Raw genomic sequence first — 21,794 nt, 5'->3', positions numbered from 1 at the left:
ATCTTGCAGTGATGAAATGAGGATCTCCACAGGGGTGACCTTAGTTTTAGACATAGCATGCAGAGCTGAAAATAGGCATATCCAACATTGTATTTAACTTTTCCTTATCTCTCCCTCTAAAATATGTATTTGTACTGTCAGCAGCTGTTTACTCATTGGCTGTAACATGCCAGGCACAGTGTTAGACATTCTGTATCCAATACAAGGTTAATCATGTGGAGTTTCAGATTCAAATATTTGATGATACAAAGGGGAGAGATTCTACAGATACTTTCAATAGCTTATGACTCCACATACAAACTGATCAGCAACCTAAGGGGAACAGATCAGGAGCTTTGGGGATTCCAGGGGGATCCAGAGAGAATATCAAGTGCAGAAGCTCAGATGAGAGGCAGGATTGGTTTTGTAGGAGGAACAGCATGATTCACGGGACATGGTGTGTATGCAGGTGGGAGGTAGAAGAAAGGCCAGACTAGCACAGAAATGCCATCGAAAGCGTGGTGCTTTAATGTGGTTTCTTAAATTCCCAATTAGCAGTCCTTCTGAAATTCTGAACACCTGAGTATTAACGTCTTTGTGTGTGTGTGTGTGAGGTGACTTATTGCTTAAATGTTCTAATATAAACTCTCATTAAATAATTTCTGAGTTTTTTTTTTTAGATGTTCCAAAACGTGGTATTTATTTCAAGGAGCAACATGTACTCTTTAGGGGTTGAAGGATGTGCTGAGAAGACAAGGGAAAAACTGTCTCTTGTAGCTAATTTGTTGACACGCTTGAAAAAAATCACACCAGTTCTTTATGTCTTTTATTTCCCACTCCAGGACATAAACACCACTGCTTTATAAAAATCAGTTCTAAAGAACGAGGGCAAATGATGGCTCAGATTGTCCAAACACAGAGATTTATAGAAGCCAGAAGGGCTGAAAATGCTGGAGTGTGTTACAGTTAAGAGATGACTTTGGAGTCATCTGGGTTCAACTCCCAGCTCCACCATCTATCAACTTTTCTTCTCACTTCTTCTACTATGCCCAGACCAATAATTTTTCAAGCTGCCTGAGCCTCCAGTCCTTTGCCTCTGCCACAGTTTTACTGTCCATCAGCTCCTCTAATATTAGACTTTCCCCTTTACTGAGCTTATATTCCATGGCCCACTGTTGTGATCGCTCTCCCCCCTCCATGCGCTCCTTCAAATCCCAGCCCTGGAGGAAATCAACTCGCTGCCAACTATGCACTTTCTCCCGAATAGCGTGCGTACACACACACACACACACACACACACACACACACACACCTACCTACCTACCTCTGACATTTAACTGACCCACACTTCGTTGGCCCTAGACAAAATCTGCTCCCCACCTCCACCCCCCGCGGCACGCCTCCTGCGGGCCTTCAAATCCCATCACATTCCCTAGTCAATGCACTCTTCCCAGTGACTACTCCATACCTACCCTCTTTCCTTAACCCACCAGCATCCCCTCCTGACCCACTAATGACCTACTGTTTATATCACTGGGAAACTAGAAGGTGTCTGAGGAGAACCACCGAATTACCCCACTTCCGCCTCCCCACTTCCGCCTCCCCCCCTTGCCGGTGGCTCAGCTGCGCATGCTCCCCGCTAAAGAGCCGGATCCCTCCTCCTGGGTTTGTTCACAACACTGTTTCATGGTATCCTTCCACTAACTTAAAAAAGTGCCTCTTTTTACTGGATCATCTCATCAATCAAGCATTCTGTAATATCTTCCTTCTTTACAAATAACTCCTTAGTCTTATGTCACCCTTCAGCTTAGCCCTATCTCTCCAGGTTCCTTTTTTTCCATGGGCAGGCTCTGGGAATCGAACCTGGGTGGCCTGCATCCAGGTTCCTTTTTAAAGCAAAACTCTTTGAACACGTTTTCTGTTCTGTGTGTCTACTGTCCATTACCTCATACTCTCTCCCTCCCCCCAAATAGTTTATTATGAACATTTTTGAACATACATAAAAGTAGAAAAATGGTAAACTGAGCATCCATATACACAGCCCCCATATTCTGCAATTAACGATTTGCTTTAACATATCTTGCCATCTATCCATGCCTCTGTCCTCTATCAGTCCATTTTATTTATTTTGAACATTATTTTTTTGCATGGGCAGGCGCCGGAAATAGAACTCGGGTCCCTGGCATGGCAGGAGAGAACTCTGCACTGAGCCACCATGGCCCACCCTTTTTTGAATATTTTAAAGTGAGTTCCAGGCATCAGTACACTCACTCCTGAATATATCAGTGTGCACGCTATTTGCTAGATTCAGTATCTGTTTATAGTTCTTTTTTCCTTTGAGATAAAATTTATATACAGTGAAATGTGCAAATCTTAGTGAACCATTCAAAGATTTCTGAAAAATGCACACACCTGTGCAACACAAACCTCTAACAAGGTACAGAAGGTGACGTGGCCACAGCAAGTGTCCTCATCCCTTTTCCCAGTCAGTCCCCAGATCTCTGCCACCCCTTCTGCTAGAGGCAACCTCTATTGTCACTTTTTGCCACCACTTATTTATTTTGCTTACTCTAGAACATTGAAAGAATGGAATCATACACTCTCTCAAGACTTATTTCACTCAGCATGATGTTTTTGAGATTCAGCTGTATCATGTCGTATCAGTAATTCCTTTCTATTGCTGAGGCTATTCCATTGTCTGACAATAGGACAGTTTGTTTATCCATTTTCCTATTGACAGATACCTGTATTTCTTGTTTTGGGCTATTCTGAATAAAGCTGCCGTGAACATTCTTGTACAAGTCCTTTTGTGGATGTATGTCTTCTTGGGTTATTTCCTGAGTAAGTAACTAGGAGTGAAATTATTGGGTCAAAGTATAGGTGTATGATTAGTTTCATAAGAAAACTGCTACAACTTTACTCAAAATGCTTGTATTATTTTACGCTTCAACCAGCAAAGTATGAATTCTGCTTGCTCCATATCCTCTCCAACATTTGGTTTTGCCAGATATTGTAATATTTTATTGTGTTAGGTATGTTGAACATTTGAATGTGAGTATTTTTCTGTGGTCTCTGTTCTGTTTCACTAAACTATTTGTTAATTCTTTTCCAGTACCATACTGTCTTGTCTTGATTACTGTAATGTCATAGTAAGTCTTGAAGTCAGGTGATGTAAGTCTTCAAACTTTGTTCTTAACTTTTTATGCTAGGTTTGGATATTCTATGGCCTCTGCATTTCCACATACATTTTAGAATCAGCCCGTCAGTTTCTACAAAGAAGTCTGATGGGCTTTTGGTGAGATTATACTGAATCTGTAGAACAGCTTGAGGAGAACAGATATTGTAACTTAATTTAGTCTTTTAACTCATGAACACAATGTATATCCACTTATTTAGGTCTGTGATTTGTCTCAGCAATGTATTGCAATCACATTCCCATTTGAACCCACTCCATTTAGGTTTTTGTGCTTCAAATTCCCTTGAAACCATTCTAGTCTAGCCATCACTGACCTCCATGTTGCTTCATCCAATGGTCAGTTTTGAGCCTCCCTCTTACTCCATCTCTCAAGCCTCTTTGACATAATTGATCACTGTCCTTGAAGGTCTTTGTTCACCTGGCTTCTGTGTCACCATACTTTCCTTGTTACCTTTCTACCTCACTAACAGCTCCTTTTTTGGCCTCCTTTCCTGGAACCTTCTCTTCTTCTGACATTTAAATGTTGGAGGGACCTGAGCCTCAGTCTTCACAGTTCTTTTCTTTATTCACTCTCAGTCAGTCTTATTGTTTTAATATTTTATTTAAAGCCAACTACCATGCTTGAAGCCATCTGTCTCCAAATTTTGTATCTATAGTCCTGAAACTGACACACATCCAACTTCCTATGGATCTTCATTTGGCTATCTAACAGCTTTCTTAAACTTGACCCATGGAATTCTTGAGTTGCCCCTAAAACTTACTGCTTGTCCTCTCCCCCACCACCCACTGTCCTCCACAGAGCAATAATTGGACTCTTCTCCCTGTTCCTCTTAGAGTCATATTTGATGCTTCTTTTTATTTTACACCCCACGCCACAACTTACATCAGAAAGTACTTCAAAATGTATCCTAGTTCTGACTACTTCTCAGCCATTCCTCTAGCCCAACCACCATCATTTCTCACTGGATTATTGCAGGTTCCTCCTAATTAGTCCTTCTGTTTTCTTTCATTCTGTTCTCTGCAACTATGTTAGTTTGATTCAGTTGTCAACTTGGCCAGATGAGCATACCTAGTTCTGTTGCTGCAGACACAAGCCAATGGTACGTGAATCTCATCTGTTGCTAATTACATCTGCAGTCAGCTAGGAGGCGTGTCTGCTGCAATGAGTGACGTTTGACCTAATTGGCTGGTGCTTAAATGAGAGAATGCAATGTAGCACAGCCAAGCAGCTCGGCATTCCTCATCTCAGCACTTGCAGCTCAGCCCAGGCCTTTGGAGATGCAGAAAGAAGTCACCCCGGGGAAAGTTGTTGGAACCCAGGGGCCTGGAGAGAAGACCAGCAGAGACCATCCTGTGCCTTCCACGTAAGAAAGAACCTCAGTGGAAAGTTAGCTGCCTTTCCTCTGAAGAACCAACAAAATAAATCCCCTTTTATTAAAAGCCAATCCATCTCTGGTGTGATGCATTCCGGCAGCTAGCAAACTAGAACAGCAACTAAAATCTGAGTAATCTTTAAAAATGTCACAGCATTTCACTTTCCCGATTAAAACCTCCCAGTGCCTTTGCATTCTACTTAGTATAAGAACTTGTAGTCGTCGACAAAATCATACACAATCAGACTGCCGTCTTGGACTTCATCCTATATTGTCGCCTTTTCTTTCACAGCACTCTGGCTACATGGGCTTTTTTTGCTGTTCTTGTACAGGCAAACTTGTTTTGGCCTCAGGCCTTGGCAGTTTTTATTTTTTCTGCCATGGACCTTTGCTCCAGGTGCTTACATGGCTTGATGTCTTACTTCATCCAGGTCTGCTTAAATGTTACCTTCCCAAAGAGGCTCTTGTGACCACCCTGTCTAAAGGAGTGCCTCCCATCCCCCACTCTCCGCACTCTTAATCTGCTTTAGTTTTTAGTTTTCTAATGCTGTTTGCTTTTACAGTTGTTTGTTGATAGTCTGTCTTTGTCTTCCCCGATAGACTCTAACCTCCCTGAAGACGAGGGCTTTCTGTCATATGCTTAATGCTGACAGTAGCGCCTGTTGGGTTGAGTAGGTGGTCAATAAATAGATTGAATGAATGAAAGAATAAATGATGTTGGCCAGTTCACTTTTCTGGCCCCGTTTTCTTCATGTGAGAATTGGGGAAAATAATGGCATTGACCTTAAAGGGAAGATGCAAGTCAAATAAGATATCGGGTGTAATAATATCTTATGGATGGCGACATAAGAAGACCCTTGAAAAAACCTCCCCAGAGATTCAGCAAAACAAAGGGGCAAATCTCATTTACTTAGAACTCTGGAGGGAGGTAGAGACTGGAGAGGGACTTCACGAATGTAGAATCAAAGAAAGAGAAAAATAGCAGGTAGGAAACTTCCTTGGGACTGGCGGCTCCTCTTCCCCATGCAGCTTGGGACCAGTGCAGAGGCAGCAGCTCGGATCCCTCCCACCTCCCGCCAGGTACACAGACTAGAAATCATTCACAACACTGTTAGAGCCTTACGCGTATCCAGACACAGGGGCCTAGGTCCGTGGAGACCCAGGGCAGAACACAAGCCCCTGAGGAGTGCTGCATGCAAAAGGGCCCCAGGGAGAAGCTTCCAAATGGAGGCTTAGGGAGGTTAGCAGCAGAACCTAGTTCTCTCCCCAAAGCAGCAAGCAGCCAGGCAGAAATTGTCCGAATCAGTTGTTTGGGATCAAGGGACCAGGGGAGATGGGTACAGTGCACAGCGAAGTGCGGGATAAAGAGACCGAGGAATCATGGTCAAGGACTATGAGTGATTTCCTTCAGGGCTCCTGGCGTCCATCTGTACCCCTGTACCCTCAAGGGACACAGCAACAGGCAGCCCAGTCCTTGCCTAGGGGCGCAGCTGTGGACTGGGACAGCTGCAGGTAGACACAGCCCAACCCTGAGCCACATATTAGCCGGTGACGTGAGAACATGGGATCCCTGTAGTTTCAGCCTCTCTCAGTGCCTGGTGCTGGGTGCCACTGTTTCAACTGCTTAAGAAGCAGAGTTGGCAAAAGGCTATAAAAGCCTGGCTTCCTAGGTAGCTGAAGAGCGCCCTCTGCTGGGAAGGTAGGAAACTATGGGGTAAAAAGGGCTTTTTGGAGTCTCTGTAGACCCTCTCCCAGGGCTGGTTGGATCTTGCCTATGTCCCCTACATGGGTACCCAGCCTTGTGTTGACTGGAAAATACTGATGATCCAACTGTCAAAAGAGAACCTTAATTCAAACTGAATCAACACAAAATCCTAGACCAGAGAGAGAAACTGACCTTCAGAAAAAATCTATCAAGATAATCAGATACAAGATATCATAAAAAAATCAGAACACATGAATATATGACCCGGTCAAAGGAACAAATTCATAACTTGGAGGAGACACAGAATTTGGAGCAGCTAATCAAAGATGTTCAAATAAATTTCCTAAACAAATTCAATGAGATGGCTAGAAGAGATAAAGGATATTAAGAAGACAATGGGTGAGCATAAGGATGAATTTGAAAGAATACATAGAAAAATCACATTAAGGAATTTATGGAATTTAAAGACACTGTAGATGAAATTAAAAAAAATATGCTAGAGACATACAACTGCAATTTGAAGAGGCAGAAGAAATGATCAATAAATTAGAAGGTGGAACATCCATATTTCAACAGACAAAAGAACAGATAGAGAAAAAAATGGAAAAAATTAAACAGGGTCTCAGGAAAATGATTGACAACATGAAGTGCACGAACATACGCATCATGGGTGTTCCAGAAGGAGAAGATACGGGAAGAAGGCCAGCACAAATATTTGAGGAAATAATGACTGAAAATTTCCCAAACCTTTTAAAGGACATAAATATGCAAAGCCAAGAAGCCTAACATACCCCACTCAGAATGAATCCATATAGACCTATTTCAACATGCACAATAATCAGACTGTCACATGCCAAGAGAAAGAGAAAATTCTGATGGCAGCAAGAGGAGAGTGATTCACCACATACAAGTGAAGCCAAAGAAGACTAAGTGCTGATTTCTCATCAGAAACCCTCGAGGCAAGAAAGCAGTGGTACAATATATTTAAAATACTGAAAGAAAAAAAATAGCCAGTTAAGAATTCTTTATCCAGCAAAGCTGTCCTTCAAAAATGAGGGAGAGTTTAAAATACTCATAGATAAACAGAAGCTGAGAGAGTTTGTTAACAAGAGACCTGCCTTCAAAAAAGTACTAAATGGAGTCCTACTGGCTGAAAAGACAGAAGAGGGAGGCTTGGAGGAGAGTACAGAAATGAAGATCATCAGTCAAGGTAAGTAAAAGGATAAAAAGAAAGAAAAAATAGCTCTGACTAATAAAAGCCAAAGGATAAAAGGGTTGAAGTAAGTACTGCTTTTACAGTAATAACATGGGTTAAACTCCCCAATCAAAGACAGATTGGCAGAATGGATTAAAACAGTATGAACCATCTATATGCTCTTTACAAAATAAATAAATAAATAAAAAGCTGGAGTATCTATACTAATATCAAACAAAATAGACCTTAAATGCAAAAATTTATGAGACAAAGAAGGACCGTATATTAATAAAATGGGCAACACACCGAAAAAGAAATAGCAATCATAAATATTTATGCACTTAATTAAGGTACCAGTTGAGGTAAACAGTGGCAAAACTGAAGGAAGTAATAGACATCTGTAAAATAATAGTGGGAGATTTCAACATACCACTCTTTTCAATAGAACATCTAAATAGAGGATCAATAAGAAAACAGAGAACTTAAATAATATGCTAAATAAGCTAGGCTTAACAGACATATATAGTGCAAAGAAAACAGTACTTTCCTCTCAAGTGCCCATCAGTCATTCTCCAGATACACCATATGCTGGGGACACAAAACAGGTCATAATAAATTGTAAAAGATTGAGATCATACAAAGAATTTTCTCAGATTATAATGGAATGAAGCTGTAAATCAATAACAACTAGGGAACTGGAAAATTCACAAATGTATGGAAGTTAAATAATACGCTCTTAAACAATCAGTGAGTCAAAGAAGAATTGTGAGAGAAGTAAGCAAGTATCTTGAGATGAGTAAAAATGAACACACAACATGTCAAAACTTATGGATGCAGCGAAGATTGTGCTGAGAGGGAAGTTTATAGCCTTAAGTGCTTACCCTAAGAAAGAAGAAAGAGCTAAAATCAAAGACCCAATTGAACACCTGGAGAAACTAGAGAAAGAAAAGCAAACCAATCCCAAAGCAGGCAGAAGGAAAGAAATCACAACAATTAGAGTGGAAATAAATGGAATTGAGAACAAAAAACAATAGAATCAACAAAACAGAAGTTGGTTTGTCAATCAACAAAATTGACAAATCCTTAACTGGACTGACAAAGACAAAAAGAGACAAGATGCAAATAAATAAAATCAGAAATGAGAGGGGCCATTACCATGGATCCCGTAAAAATAAGAAGGACCATAAGAGGAGGCTATGAACAACTGTATGCCAACAAACTAGACAACTTAGATGAACTGAAAACTTCCTAGTAACCCACAACAACCTACAGTGACTCGAGAAGAAATAGAAGACCTCCGCAAACCAATCACAAGTAAAGAGATTGAATCGATCATAAAAAAACCTACCAACAAAGAAAAGCTCAGGACCAGAGAGATGATTTCACAGATGAATTTCACTAATCATTCTAAGAAGAATTAATACCAATCCTGCTCAAACTCTTCCAAAAAGTTGAAGAGGAGGGAACAATGCCTAAATCATTCTATGAAGCCAGAATCACTCTAATACCAAAACCTGATAAATATTCTTCAAGAAAAGAAAATTACAGACTAATTTCTCAAAAAAAAAAACACAGATGCAAGGATCCTCAACAAAATACTTGCAAATAGAATCTAACAGCACATTAAAAGGATTATACATCATCAAGTGAGTTTTATTCCATCTATGCAAGGGTAGTTAAACCCAAGAAAATCAGTTACAGTAATAGAACATATTAACAAATCAATAGGGAAAAACCACATGTTCATCTCACTTGATGCAGAAAAGGTATTTGACAAAATCCAGCATCCTTTCTTGATTAACAACACTTCGAAAAGTAAGAATCGAAGGAAACTTCCTCAATATGATAAAGGACGTAAATGAAAAAACCCACAGCTGACATCATGCTCACCAGTAAGAGACCAAAGCTTTCCCTCTAATTCTGGGAACGAGACAAGATGCCCATTGTCATCACAATTGTTCAACATCATGCTGGAAATTCTCACAGCTAGGCAAGAAGAAGAAAAAAAGGCATCCAAATCAGAAAGGAAGACGTGAAACTTTTACTTTTTGTAGACAACATGATCCTATAATTAGACAGCCTTGAAAAAATGCAACAAAGCTACCAGAACAAATAAATAAATTCAGCAAAATGGTGGGATACAAGATCAGCATGTAAAATTTACTAGTAATGAACTATCCAAGAAAAAATTCCATTTAAAATAGCAACTAAAATAATCACATATCCAAGAATAAATGTAAGCAAGGGTATAGAGGACCTGTACAAAGGTCCTTTCTTCACTGCTAAAAGAAATCAGAGAAGATCTAAACAAATGGAAGGACGTTCTGTGTTCATGTATTAGAAGGCTAAATGTCAGTTCTGCTCAAATCCATCTACAGATTCAATGCAATAACGATCAAAATTCCAACCGCCTACTTTGCAGAAATGGAAAAGCTAATTATCAAATTTATTTGTCAGGGTAAAGGGCCTCAAATAGCCAAAAACTTCTTGAAAAAGAAGAATGAAGTAGGAGGACTCACACTTTCTGACTTCAAAGCATTTTTTAAAGCCACAGTGGTCAAAACAGCCTGGTAGTGGCATAAAGATTTGTTCAAGGAAATCAAACTGAAAGTTAAGAAATAGACTCTCAGATCTATGGTCAATTGATTTTTGACAAGGCTCCTAGCACAATAATTTTTTCAATAAATGGTGCTGGGAGAGCAGGTTATCTATATGCAAAATAATGAAAGAGGACCCCTATCTCACATCCTATGCAAAAATTAATTTAAAATGGATGAAATATAGGAGGCAGTACCATAAAACTCCCAGAAGAAGATGTATGAAGCATCTTCAAGATACAGTGATAGGTGATAATTTTTAAGCCCTTATACCCAAAGTGTAAGCAGTGAAAGGAAAAACAGATAAATGCAACCTCTTAAAAATTGAATATGTCTGTGTTTCACTTGGCTTTGTCAAAAGGGTGAAAAAGAAGCTTACTCAATGGGAGAAAATATTTGGAAACCACATATCTGATAAGGTTTTGATATGTAGACTATATAAAGAAATCCTACAACTCGACAATAAAAAGACAAACAACCCCAGTAAAAAATGGGCAAAAGACATGATAGACATTTTTCCAAAGAGGAAATACAAATGGCTAAAAGGCACATCACTAGCTATTAGGGAAATGCAAATCAAAACCACATTGAGATATCATTTCTTACCTCCTAGAAAGGCTACTATTAAACAAATAGGAAGCTAAATGTGTTGCAGAAGATGTAGAGAAATAGAAACACTTACTTACTGCTGGTGTTAATGTAAAATGGTATAGCCTCTGTGGAAGATGGTTTGGATGTTTCTCAGAAGGCTAAGTTTGGAGTTGCCTTACAATCCAGCAATCCCACTACTCAGTATATAGCTGGAAAAACTGAAGTAGGAATATGAACAGAGATATTTGCACACTGATTTTCATAGCGGCATTACTCACAGTTGCCCAGTGATGGAACAACTGAAGGGTCCATCAACTAATGAATGGATAAATAAAATGTGGTATATATATACGATGGTTTATTGTTTAGCAGTAAGAAGGAACAAAGTTCTGAAGCACGTGACAATATGGATGAACCTTGCAGACATTATGTCGAGTTTAACAGACCCAAAAATATAGATATTGTGTTAGCTATGAACTAATTATAATATGTAAAGTCATAGACATAAAATCTAGAATATAGGTTACCAGGAGATAGAATGAAGCTAGAGAATGAGGAGCAGATGCCTAATATGTGCAGAATTTTAAACTAGGTTGAATTTAAATGTTTGGAAATTTTAGCACATTGTTGTGCGTGCAATTAACATTGTGAATGTGGTTGAAGGGAAGTTCAGAGTCATGTATGCCACTAGAAGGAAAGCTAGAGGTGAAAACATGGGACTGGAAAGCCCAGTGAATCTTGAGGTGGACAATGACTGTGATTAACAGCACAAATATAAAAAAGTTCTTGAATGAACTAGAACAAATGCTTGTCACTATTACAAAGAGTTAATGATAGAGTATATGGGAAAAATGCACCTACGGCAAATTGTGGACCAGGAATATTTTAATATTCTTTCATCACCAGTAACAAAGGTGCCACAGCAATGCTAGGGGTCAGTAATAGGGGTGGTTAAGGGGCATGTTTTAGGTTTTCATCTTCTTTCTTTTTTTTGTTTTTGTTTTTGTTTTTTTACATGGGCAGGCACCGGGAATCGAACCCGGGTCCTCGGGCATGGCAGGCAAGCATTCTTACCTGCTGAGCCACCGTGGCCCGCCCTTCTTTCTTTTTTTTGAGTAATGAAAATGTTCTCAAATTGATTGTGGTAACGAATGCTCCACTCTGTGATGGTACTGTGTGCCACAGATTATGTACTTTGGATGGATTGTGTGGCGTGTGAGTACTACTCAACAACATTGCATTTAAGAGATATTATGGCAATGGTATTAGCTGTTATTATTGTAATTATTATTAAGAATATAAATTTCAGATCTCTTTTAAGCAATAAACAAATACAGGAGTGCTATATAAGACAGAATTTTCCCATTACATGCTTTTTACAATGGTTGATTTCAGAGGTTAACTTGTGATCCATAGTTATAGATATGTTAGCTGTAGAGAGTAGACATAAGTACACGAACAGTTGAACATAGAATATTCGAGTAGCCAATCCAGATGACAATAGAAGAAATGTCACAAGGCATAATCAGTTGTCTAATGAATGTGCGGATGATGATTGCTCTAGGTGTTGAGAAGTGAAAGTGACTTTTAGAAGTAGAGTGCTTGGGAAGGCTCTGTGCAGGCTGTGGGTTCGGACTGCCTCTTTGAAGGCTTGGGTAGGGGTGTGTTGTAAGCCTTCACTGGAGCGGGAGGGGAAGGGCGTCCCAGCTGGGGCAGGGGCACACACCCAAAGAGAGGGAGGAGGGATCAGGCAGTGTGAAGAACAGAATATACAGGAGGGAGAGGTCTTGGGAGAAAGCATCTTGAGAGAAACTCAAAGAGAACAAAGTAGGAACTAAAGTAAGTGGCTTCAGGCTAAGGGACCCACCAAGGCAGCAGGCATCCTGTCCTTAATTAGGCGGGGAAACCAGGAAGGACATGCTTCTGGGGAATTAGGCAAGAAGGTAATAGTGCCGGGTCTTGGTGCTGATCTGTCTCTCCCCACGTTCCCTCACCAACGGCGGGTGCATGCTAAGTCCAGGAGAGGCAGCGGCAGGAGGGCCCAGCAACTGTCCCTGGGACTAATGGACCAATTTTGAACTTTCTTTTTACCCACAAGAATTTCCACTCTAGTTTCCGGGTGACTGTGCTAGAAGGCAAATGGCAACTTTCATGACTACTCCTTATTAAAAAAAAAAGAATGAAGAACTTTGGAAGTTGAAGACCAATCAGTAAACATTATACACACACACACACACACACACACACACACACACACACACATATTTATTTGTTTTTTGATCCAAGGATCTTTATCGTGAAGCTAAATGCATGCAGGCTGAAGTCTAAGATGTCAGCAGCCCCAGTGAAGGGAAGGGGTACAGGTTATGTAGGATGGTTGGTGGGAAATAGGGAAAGGGAGATGGTGGGTTTTCTTTGTCTACCTTGGGAGCAGGAAGATGGCAGGTGTTCTTTGGTCGGTTTTGGAAGCAGGGGGCTAAGTTGGGAGTTGGCAGTTTTTCATTGGCAAGGTTTAAAATTTAAACACTGCTGTAAGTCATGCAGGGCTGCAAACTGCTGGGTGGTGGATGCTGGGTGAGGTGAGCTTATTATAAGATTACAGCTGCCAGAGGGCAAGAGGGCATGGGCTGCAGTGGGCTCAGTGGGTTTCCTGGAAATCATGAGTGGGGGAAGCTTCTTGTAATGTTTGGTAGGGATTGGGTACATCATGGGGGAAGGGGTTCTGCTTAACATTCCATCCTTTTTCTTGTAGTTTTCTTGGGATGCTGAAGGGTGACTTCCTGTCCTCAGCATCTGCTTCCAGCTGGTAGGGGTGTAGAGCTGTGCCTGTGCGTCATCGAAGGGCAGTGGCTGGTAGTGTTTGTGCTGGAGTAGCATGTGGCCCACAGCCCGATTTGTCATCGTTTGGATGGTTCCTGAGATGATTCGCTGGTGTTGGTGCTGAAGTCACGCAAGTGGGTTTCATCCCCACTTGTGGAGATTTCGTCTCCATTCCCAGTTCCTGGTTTTGGCACCAAAATGATAGGTTTTTAGACCAGGAGGAAGGAGAAGAGACCAAAACTTGACCAAAGGAGCATTACTGCGAGGATGTACGGACAGCCTAATTTGTAAGCTGGCAATGACAATAAACATCATAATTTACATTTTAACCTGCATATTAAGAAATACTGGACTTGTTTTTCTGAAGAACCTATTGGGTCAGACTAGTTTAATTTTTTTCTCATATAAACTTATGTTCACATTGTGTGTCAAAGGAAAGCATGCATTAAATGGGACGGGGCCAGGGTAACCCGGAAACTGATCAGTTTAAACAGGAAAGGTTATCTAACCAACCTTGAGATAACATTCACTTGAAATGATACAGTTTTTCTGTAAACTTGTCGGCTAACCTAACAGGGTGCCAGGCAGGCACCTTTTTGTTACTGTTATTACCAAGTTGCAAAATTGCCAAGTTGCAATAACAAAACTAAATTTTCTGTTATTACCAAATTGCAAAATGTTGTTACATTTCGAGGGTTAGAATAGATCTCAAAGCAACTTGCAGTAAATAAGAAAATTACCTTGTAAAAGCAGGAGAAGTAAAATAAAACAAAACAAAATAAAGTATAAATCTGAGTCGGGAGAGCTGTTGCACCACAGGGGATGGATGTGAAGACAATGAGACGTTGTCATTAACGCAGCCCTGGCAACACGTGTCACAGATTAAATAATGAATGCCAGTTGTTGGGTGCGGGGAGGAGAGAACAGTGAGCACATTGTTTCAGCTTGTCTGTCTAATTTCAAAACTAATTGCTTATGTAAAAGATGCTGCTTTGGTTATAGCCAGCGGAAAATTAAACAGATGAGCTAGTGTAAGTCTGGTAGTTCAGCTCGATATCTCCAGTCATAACTGAATAAAATAGCTTCGAGCAAAGCCTCGGATTTAATTGTTAATGCTGTCTGCAGATAGAAGCTTGAAGAGAAGCACAATTCACTCATTGACTTTGGTTCTGTACTCTCTCTCTCCTGATCAGGTTCTAGCTACTGGGATATAAAGAACTGGCTCTTCACACACTCTTCTGTGCTCATAGCTATGGCCTGAGAGAGCCGGGTGACGCGGTGTCAGCTTCCACCGTGCCACCGCGGGACTGGCACGGGGCTCGGGTCGCAAGGAGTGGGGTCTCTCTAGGCTGCAGGTTTCTGCTGGGCTGGGTGCTCTTGTGTCTGGCTGCCTGCCTTTTCCCACTCTGCATCGTTGTCGAGGGCTGATGAACCCAGTATATGTGAAACTACTTAGTAAGCAAATGAAAGGATGGTGATTTGAGGGTGTGGAATGATGAAAAAGCACACGTTGGGTGTCCTAGGTTTGTATTCTCGTCCACCTCATGCCTAGGGTCCCGCTGTTCCAAATGCTGTTTTAAAGTGACACCCCTTAAATGAGATTTTTTTTACTATTTTTGTGCCACAGGAACCCCTTTTGACAGTCTAGTGAAGAGAATGGATAAGGTTTTTAAATGCATAGAAGTAAAACACATAGGATTGTGTGAAGATATTGCAATAAAAATATTTTAAAAACCCACAGGATTACAAAGGTAAGCAATTATACTGACACACAGTTAACAATATAGTAAAAAGTTTTGTTTCCAGGTGCCTGCCCATGCAAAAAAAAAAAAAAATATATATATATAGTAAAAAATCAATATGTGATACAGTGGAACACATCCTTCTTTATTAATATGTTACATGACATGATCTGGTGGCAGGTCTAAAAAAACTGTCATTTTAAAGTAATGAGTGGAAATGATACTTTGAGATGTTTGCAATAAATGTTTTGGGGTATGAAGATACCTTTGATTTCTATTAGTGACTTCTCACAGGTACAGCTAATTTTATTGTGCATCATTGCCTACATTCATAATGGAAGGAAATACTATATTTCATTTAGAGGTTAGAATAAAATAAAGTTGAATTTTCTTTTCCCATCCATGTTCTGTAAGCTCTCTGAATTCCGAGACCTTCAGAAATCCCTTGCCTTAGAACTTTCTCTTCTCTTTTTCTGCTGCGCACTCTCCAGAGGCAGTCTCGTTGTGCCCTGCCCCACCCCCCAGCTGCTGCCATCCCTTCTGTGCTGATGATTCCTAAATCTGCGCGACCTCAACACCTGCTCCTGCATCATCTGTGACCTGCTGGGCATCTGCCCCGGAGAGCCCCAGGACCTCAAACTCAGCCTCCAGAAGGGAACTCATTAGCATCTCGGCCACCTCACCTCCCCTTCTCCCATCAGCCTGCTCTCCCCCCTGTGTTCCCAGCTCTGTGAGTGGCTTTACAACCACCAATTGACTTGGGCAAGGGAGCTAGTGAGCATTGCGGCTGCCATATTCCTTGCCAGAATTATAACACCCTCCTCCCTGATAAAGCTTATGGACGTATCAACTCGAAACTTTACCTGGAATGTCTTCTAAATTCCTGCTCACCTTACAAGGCCTCCTTCCTCTCTTTCCAACACGCCCATCGCATCACTTTCTGGCTTAAAATCCATTTATGACACCTCTTTGCCTCCAATGCAGCATCCCACCTGCCTCACCAGAGTGACTTCTGGGGGCCCCTTAGCCTCACAAAGGTCCTTGCCTGTTCTTCAGTAGCCCAAACCCTGTCGCCCCTTTTCCTTGGCAGGTTGAGTGTCCTGTGCCTGGAAAGCCCTTTCCTTCCGCATTTCCATGACTGATTCTTGCACTCATCCTTCAGGTCTCAGTTCTGTGGCTGCTTCTCTGGCAAGCATTTCCCAGCCTGTGCTTTCATAAAGGACCATCCACCGTGTTGTTTTGTCCACCATTCCGCCCATCCTCCGGCCACATTTGACCAGGGTCTGGCGGGGTTTCCTACATGGTGGGAACGGAGGAATATTTAGGTAGTGGAAGGCACGCTTACTGAAGTATGTGGTTAGAAGCTTGGACGCTAGAACCAAGTTGCCTGGGCTCCCATCCCAGCTCCACCACTAGCTTGTGATCTGGGAAGTGCTTGCCTCAGTTTTCTCATCTGTGAAACTGGTAGAATAATAGAGTTGTAAAGTATGAGTTAATCCTCAGTGTAAGCACTTTAGAAAGTTGTCTACTTATAATTATGCCTAAGAGTCACCCCTGGAGAAAATCTTTTGTTGCTCAGATGTGGCCTGTCTCTCTAAACCAACTTGGCAGGTGATCTCACTGCCCTCCCCTCTACATGCGACATGACTCCCCGGGGGTGCAAATCTCCCTGGCACTGTGGGACAGGACTCCTGGGGTTGAGCCAGGACTCAGCATCATGGGATTGAGAAAGCCTTCTTGACCAAAAGGGAGAAGAGAGAAATGAGACAAAATAAAGTTTCAGTGGCTGAGAGATTTCAAATAGAGTTGAGAGGTTATCCTGGAGGTTATTCTTATGCATTATACAGACATCCATTTTTAGTTTATGGTGTACTGGAATAGCTAGAGGAAAGTACTTAAAACTGTTGAACTGTGTTCCAGTAGTTCCAGTAGTAGAACTGTGTGATTCTTGAAGATGATTGTGTAACTATATAGATTTTACAACGTGACAATGTGATTGTGAAAACCTTTTGACTGACACTCCCTTTATCCTGAGTGTGGATAGATGAGTAAAAAAAGTAAGGACAAAAATAAATAGATAATGGGGAAGGGATAAGGGATAAAAAAATTAAGTAGATTGAAGTACTAGTGGTTATTGAGAGGGAGGGGTAAAGGGTATGTGATGTATGGATTTCTTCTTTTTAATTCTTTTTCTGGAGTCATGTAATGTTCTAAAAATGATCATGGTGATGAATACATAACTATGAGATGATACTGTGAGCCATTGATTGTATACTTTGAATGGACTGTATGTGTGTAAAGATATCTCAATATAGCTATTTTTTTAAAAAAAGTAAACAGAAACATGCCTGGCTCATAGTAAGAGCTCCATAAATATTAGCACTTACTATTAGTTTTAGTTTCATTAGTGTGGCTTAAACTCTTATAAGCCACATCCTACTATGCTTTTATTTTTGCTCAAGCTTTGTTAAAAGAGTGTAGTATAATTTGGGGCTCAGTATTTAACTGCTGTTCATCTCCTTTGAGGTTGCTATCAGATGTTTATTTCAGCAGCAACAATGTATGTGAGAAGAAAAGGAACTCTGAGAGAAAGACAGGGAAAATCCTGGGGAGACAGACATTTGGCAAAGTGTTGGAGACCCAGTGGCACTGGTAGTAAGCTAACTGAGCTGGGAACTTCCCCATGTGTCTCCTATTTCAGACATCCTAGTGCCCTCACAGGAATTTTTCCTGCAGCGCTCGGGGCAAAGATGAGATTGATATTATTTATCAGAGGATTTCTTTGGGAATGCATGTCATCATATATGTCTGCAAACCAGATCCCCCATAAAAGAGTTGGTTTTGAATATAATTACCTTCTTTTTTTTTTTCAGGAGCATTTTCAGATCCTTTGGAAATCTTCCACTCTTGTGGGAAGTTTTTTAAAAAGTGGTTCTTAGCACGCATTGTATGTGACGTCAATGTGCTCTTATAATGCTCGTTCACTCCCTTTTTGTTTTTCTTCCAACAGCAAAGTAATAATCTCCCCTGGGATTTATTCAACTTTGCAGCCTTCTCTTGGTTTTGCCACCAGATGGGGTCCTGACTCCTTTTAAGGCATCAGCCTCTGGCTTTGAGGCAAGTTTTCTTTTCCCACTGAAGTTATTTGTCTTGCCTGCCTCCTTCTAAAGTGAATTCGTGGGAAGGTTTTTAACCTTTGAGCTTGGGGGAAGGCGGGGAGGCTGGAGGGGAAGGTGGGGTGAATGTTCAAGCTGAATTGGTCTCCTGGCTTTGCAGGCCTGACCTTGTTGAGCTAATATGCTAATGGTTGTGTTTCATGGGCTTTGAATGACGTGAACTTTACCATAAAGAAATACATGTAAATTTATTTGGCAACAAGTGAGTCAAGTTCTTGGCATATTTGATCCAACTTTCAGGTTTAACAGATACAATAATTAAAGTTAGGAATCCTTGATCAATAAGTTAAAATAAGTCTGATTTAAATTAAATACAACTCATGAAAGCAAGCCTTCAGAATTAAAACTGTTCTTGGAGTTACGAACGTACAAGAAAATTGTATATACTGTGAAGGCATTGTGTTAAAAAGCTGAGCTAGAAATCTTATCCTTTCTTAAGCAATATATTGGAAGGTTATTCATTCTGTTTTAAAATTTAACTGTTTTAAGGTAATTATCGATTAGATTTTTCTAGAATGAAAAAAAACATTTCTTACTTTGAAACCATAGTGAGTGATGCCCAGTTTACATTTTAAAAGGTGACTGAATCTTTTTTTTTTTATCTTATGAATGAATCCTGAACATAGATGATGAAACTGAATTATGGGTGATTTTCAGATTTACAAAAACCCAGTTAGAATGAGAAGTTTAGAGGTTCTTTGGTAAACTTTCCTCCTAATTTATATTAATTTTTTTGGAATTTAGTGATTGATGAAATTTTTCTTTTGTATGTTGTATGGTGGGGCCACATTTCATTCTTTTTCCATGTAAGCATCCCATTATTGTGGCACCATTTGTTGAATTTTTATTTGTTTGTTTTATTTTGGGGGAAGTGCACGGACGAGTAATCGAACCCGGGTGTTCCCGCATGGCAGGTGAGAATTCTATCACTGAACTACTCTTGCACCCCTGTAAAGTTTTAAGATTTATAATGATATATAAAAAATCTGAAAATCCCTATACTACGTGAGTTTGAGTCTCAGACACAATTTATCTGTGTCCCTCTTATGCAATGTGAAATTGCAGTGGTGTGTGCTCCGATACCACCAGCGCTGACAAAAGTATAAACGTTTTTTCACGGAACTAAACGTAGGGCAGACCACATACCCCTTCATTAAAGGAATCATTCGCTTTAATACAGTGTCTGAGGGAAGAGAAAGGAGCGAGAGTTTCTTTGTTTAAGCATGTGCTGAGTTTTTTTGGGCAGCAAGTCCAAAACTAAGGTCATTCATTGTCTATGGGTTGATTTCTCACGGCAGCCCAGTGTCTGCTTAACATATGGGGAGTGGTTTCAAGTTCCTTAGCAAAGCTTATAGGCTAAAGTGCTCTGTGGGCTTGGTTCAGCTTAAGTTGCCTTTAGGGAGTCAGCCTGAACTGGGCTTCAGAACAGGACTTAGAGTTGATGTGGATTCTCAGGGCAGTAAATTAGTCCCCCTCTCGGCTGTCAGCTGCTTTGGAGATTAGTTTCATAATAAGGATTCTTTCTTTAAAGCAGTATGAAGTGGCTTCTTTCACAAGGGCACCAGGTTAGTAAATAACATTTTGAATTTTCTGCTGCATATGTTGGATTTTGTCTCTGTGCTCATGGGGCAGTAATATGACAGGCGGTTATTCTGGGGCTGCCTTTTAAGAGAAAATAATGTGAGATAGTTGATCCTATTGAGATTTGGGGGCTTATGCTTCTCCTATAATGTAGTCATTGCTTGAAATTATTAAATACAAGTGGAAACCAAGAAGAAATGACAGATATGTTTTCGCTTTGCAGCCTAGAGGTTTGTACTTTTTTGTAAGCATTTTTAGTTGACGGTCTTTGTGGCCTTCCATTAAATCTTCTAGAAAGAACTATGGTTTTTTAAACACAGTTGGTTTTATTTTATTTTATGAACAATAGGCAGCATGGTGCTGGGGCCCAGCTAGAATTGTTTTCTCACCACGCTTGTCTATGCTTGTCTGATGTACGGTTTTCCCTTAGGCCTATTTTTTATAGTCACAATAAACCAGAATTATCATTTTAATTTTCTCTCTGAAAAGTCAAGTATTTTCCAGAATGCCTCATATCATACCTGCTTAATGGGCAGTGTGTACAGGTGAATTAAACCAAACCGAACCTCTCAATTGTCATTATTTTTATTCTCACATGGCTCCTCAAAATGCCAGATTCCAAAAGGAGTAAATAATGACTGTCAAAGTGGAGTGTAATTTGTAAAACATTAAAGTGCTATTAATAGTAATAAAATGAAGATAATTCAATAAAATTAAATGCCAAGTTAGTATTAACTGCATTAACTTAAAGATCTAGAGAGTGATTTTACCTTTGCTAATTTGTTTATAAAGCAATCTGGCACGACACGGTTTATAAGAGTAATTCAATTTGATGGTGCTTTAAAGTTTGCAACACTTTCTGAATAATATATAACTTCTCTTACTTTTATATTATTTCAATTGTAGCTTAGTTCTGGGTAATGCACTGGTGTTTAAAACTATGCTAACATGCTCCTGTCAATGTCATTTTATTCTCCTCTTTTCTTCCCACTGGGAAAAACAATTTATTGGTAAGGGTCTGTCTGATCCTTCATGTTTTTCTCTGTGAAAAAAAAAATGTTGAAGGAGAAGGGAAGCTAGAAATCGGTACTTAAAATAAAAAATCTTTGAGGTGAATCTGTTAAACTTTAAGGATGCCAGTTCTATCTCTGCTGAGACCGGAGTTGTAAATGTTATGAGCACATGCCATTTCAGGATTATAAAACTGACTGTACTTTATTTCCCTAAAACATAATTGTACAAATATGTTATTGTCCCTGCTTTTGGAGATATTTTCTTCAACAGCAATCTATTAGGTCATTTTAGCTTTCACCAAAAAAAGAACAAACGTGGCTATGATTTGCTTTCTATATGCATAAGTGTGCTATTATGCTTATTAATTATTAATGTGCTGTTAACTTAAATTTTAGAAGACTTATCAACATGACTGTAGCTGCCTGATAACTATAAAGAAAAATATTGAGACATTTTTACTCATTAATTACTTGTTTGTGCTTAATGGGTATGGATAAAAGTTTTTAAAAGCTCACACAAAGCTCATTTGTGTATTGAAGATTTCAGTTGCTGTGCTGCCAGCCCTTTTCATCTTGTTCATGTTTTCTGGTGCACAGTTTTCCCTTGAGCCTACCTATTATAGTTACAATGAACCAGAATTTCATTTTAAATTTCTTTCTGAAAAGTCAGGCATTTTTCTAGAATGCCCCATTTAAAAAACTTGCATAAGAACGATTTGGACAGAGTACATAGGTGGATTAAGTTTGATGGTGAAAACAAAGTAAAATTCCCACTGATTAAAAATGGAAATTAACAGTGTGGCGAGGGATAGGGTAAAAGGAAACT

The 21,794-nt window shown here is 40.1% G+C and overlaps 1 protein-coding gene across 9 annotated transcripts in view; it reads left to right on the top strand.

Moving 5' to 3' along the window:
* The window catches only part of PLD1 (phospholipase D1), a 231,700-nt gene that overhangs the window by 20,652 nt on the left and 189,254 nt on the right, over positions 1 to 21,794 (top strand). For 2 of the 9 annotated variants that reach the window (XM_077161035.1, XM_077161037.1), the window contains exons 3-5: positions 15,084 to 15,207; positions 18,209 to 18,315; positions 19,247 to 19,288. The exons of 2 other annotated variants lie outside the window; for them this stretch is intronic. The gene's annotated coding sequence lies outside the window, so the exon portion shown is untranslated. Of the gene's footprint in view, positions 1 to 15,083; positions 15,208 to 18,208; positions 18,316 to 19,246; positions 19,289 to 19,365; positions 19,940 to 21,794 lie in introns of those variants that run through there. 5 more of the 9 variants (XM_077161038.1, XM_077161043.1, XM_077161041.1 and 2 more) reach the window with 5 other exon arrangements.

Source organism: Tamandua tetradactyla, chromosome 5 (genome assembly GCF_023851605.1).
Source record: "Tamandua tetradactyla isolate mTamTet1 chromosome 5, mTamTet1.pri, whole genome shotgun sequence".
In the NCBI taxonomy this organism is placed as follows: Eukaryota; Metazoa; Chordata; class Mammalia; order Pilosa; family Myrmecophagidae; genus Tamandua; species Tamandua tetradactyla.
The sequence above is the reverse complement of the archived record's forward strand: the minus strand, read 5'-3'. Positions and strand labels throughout refer to the sequence as shown.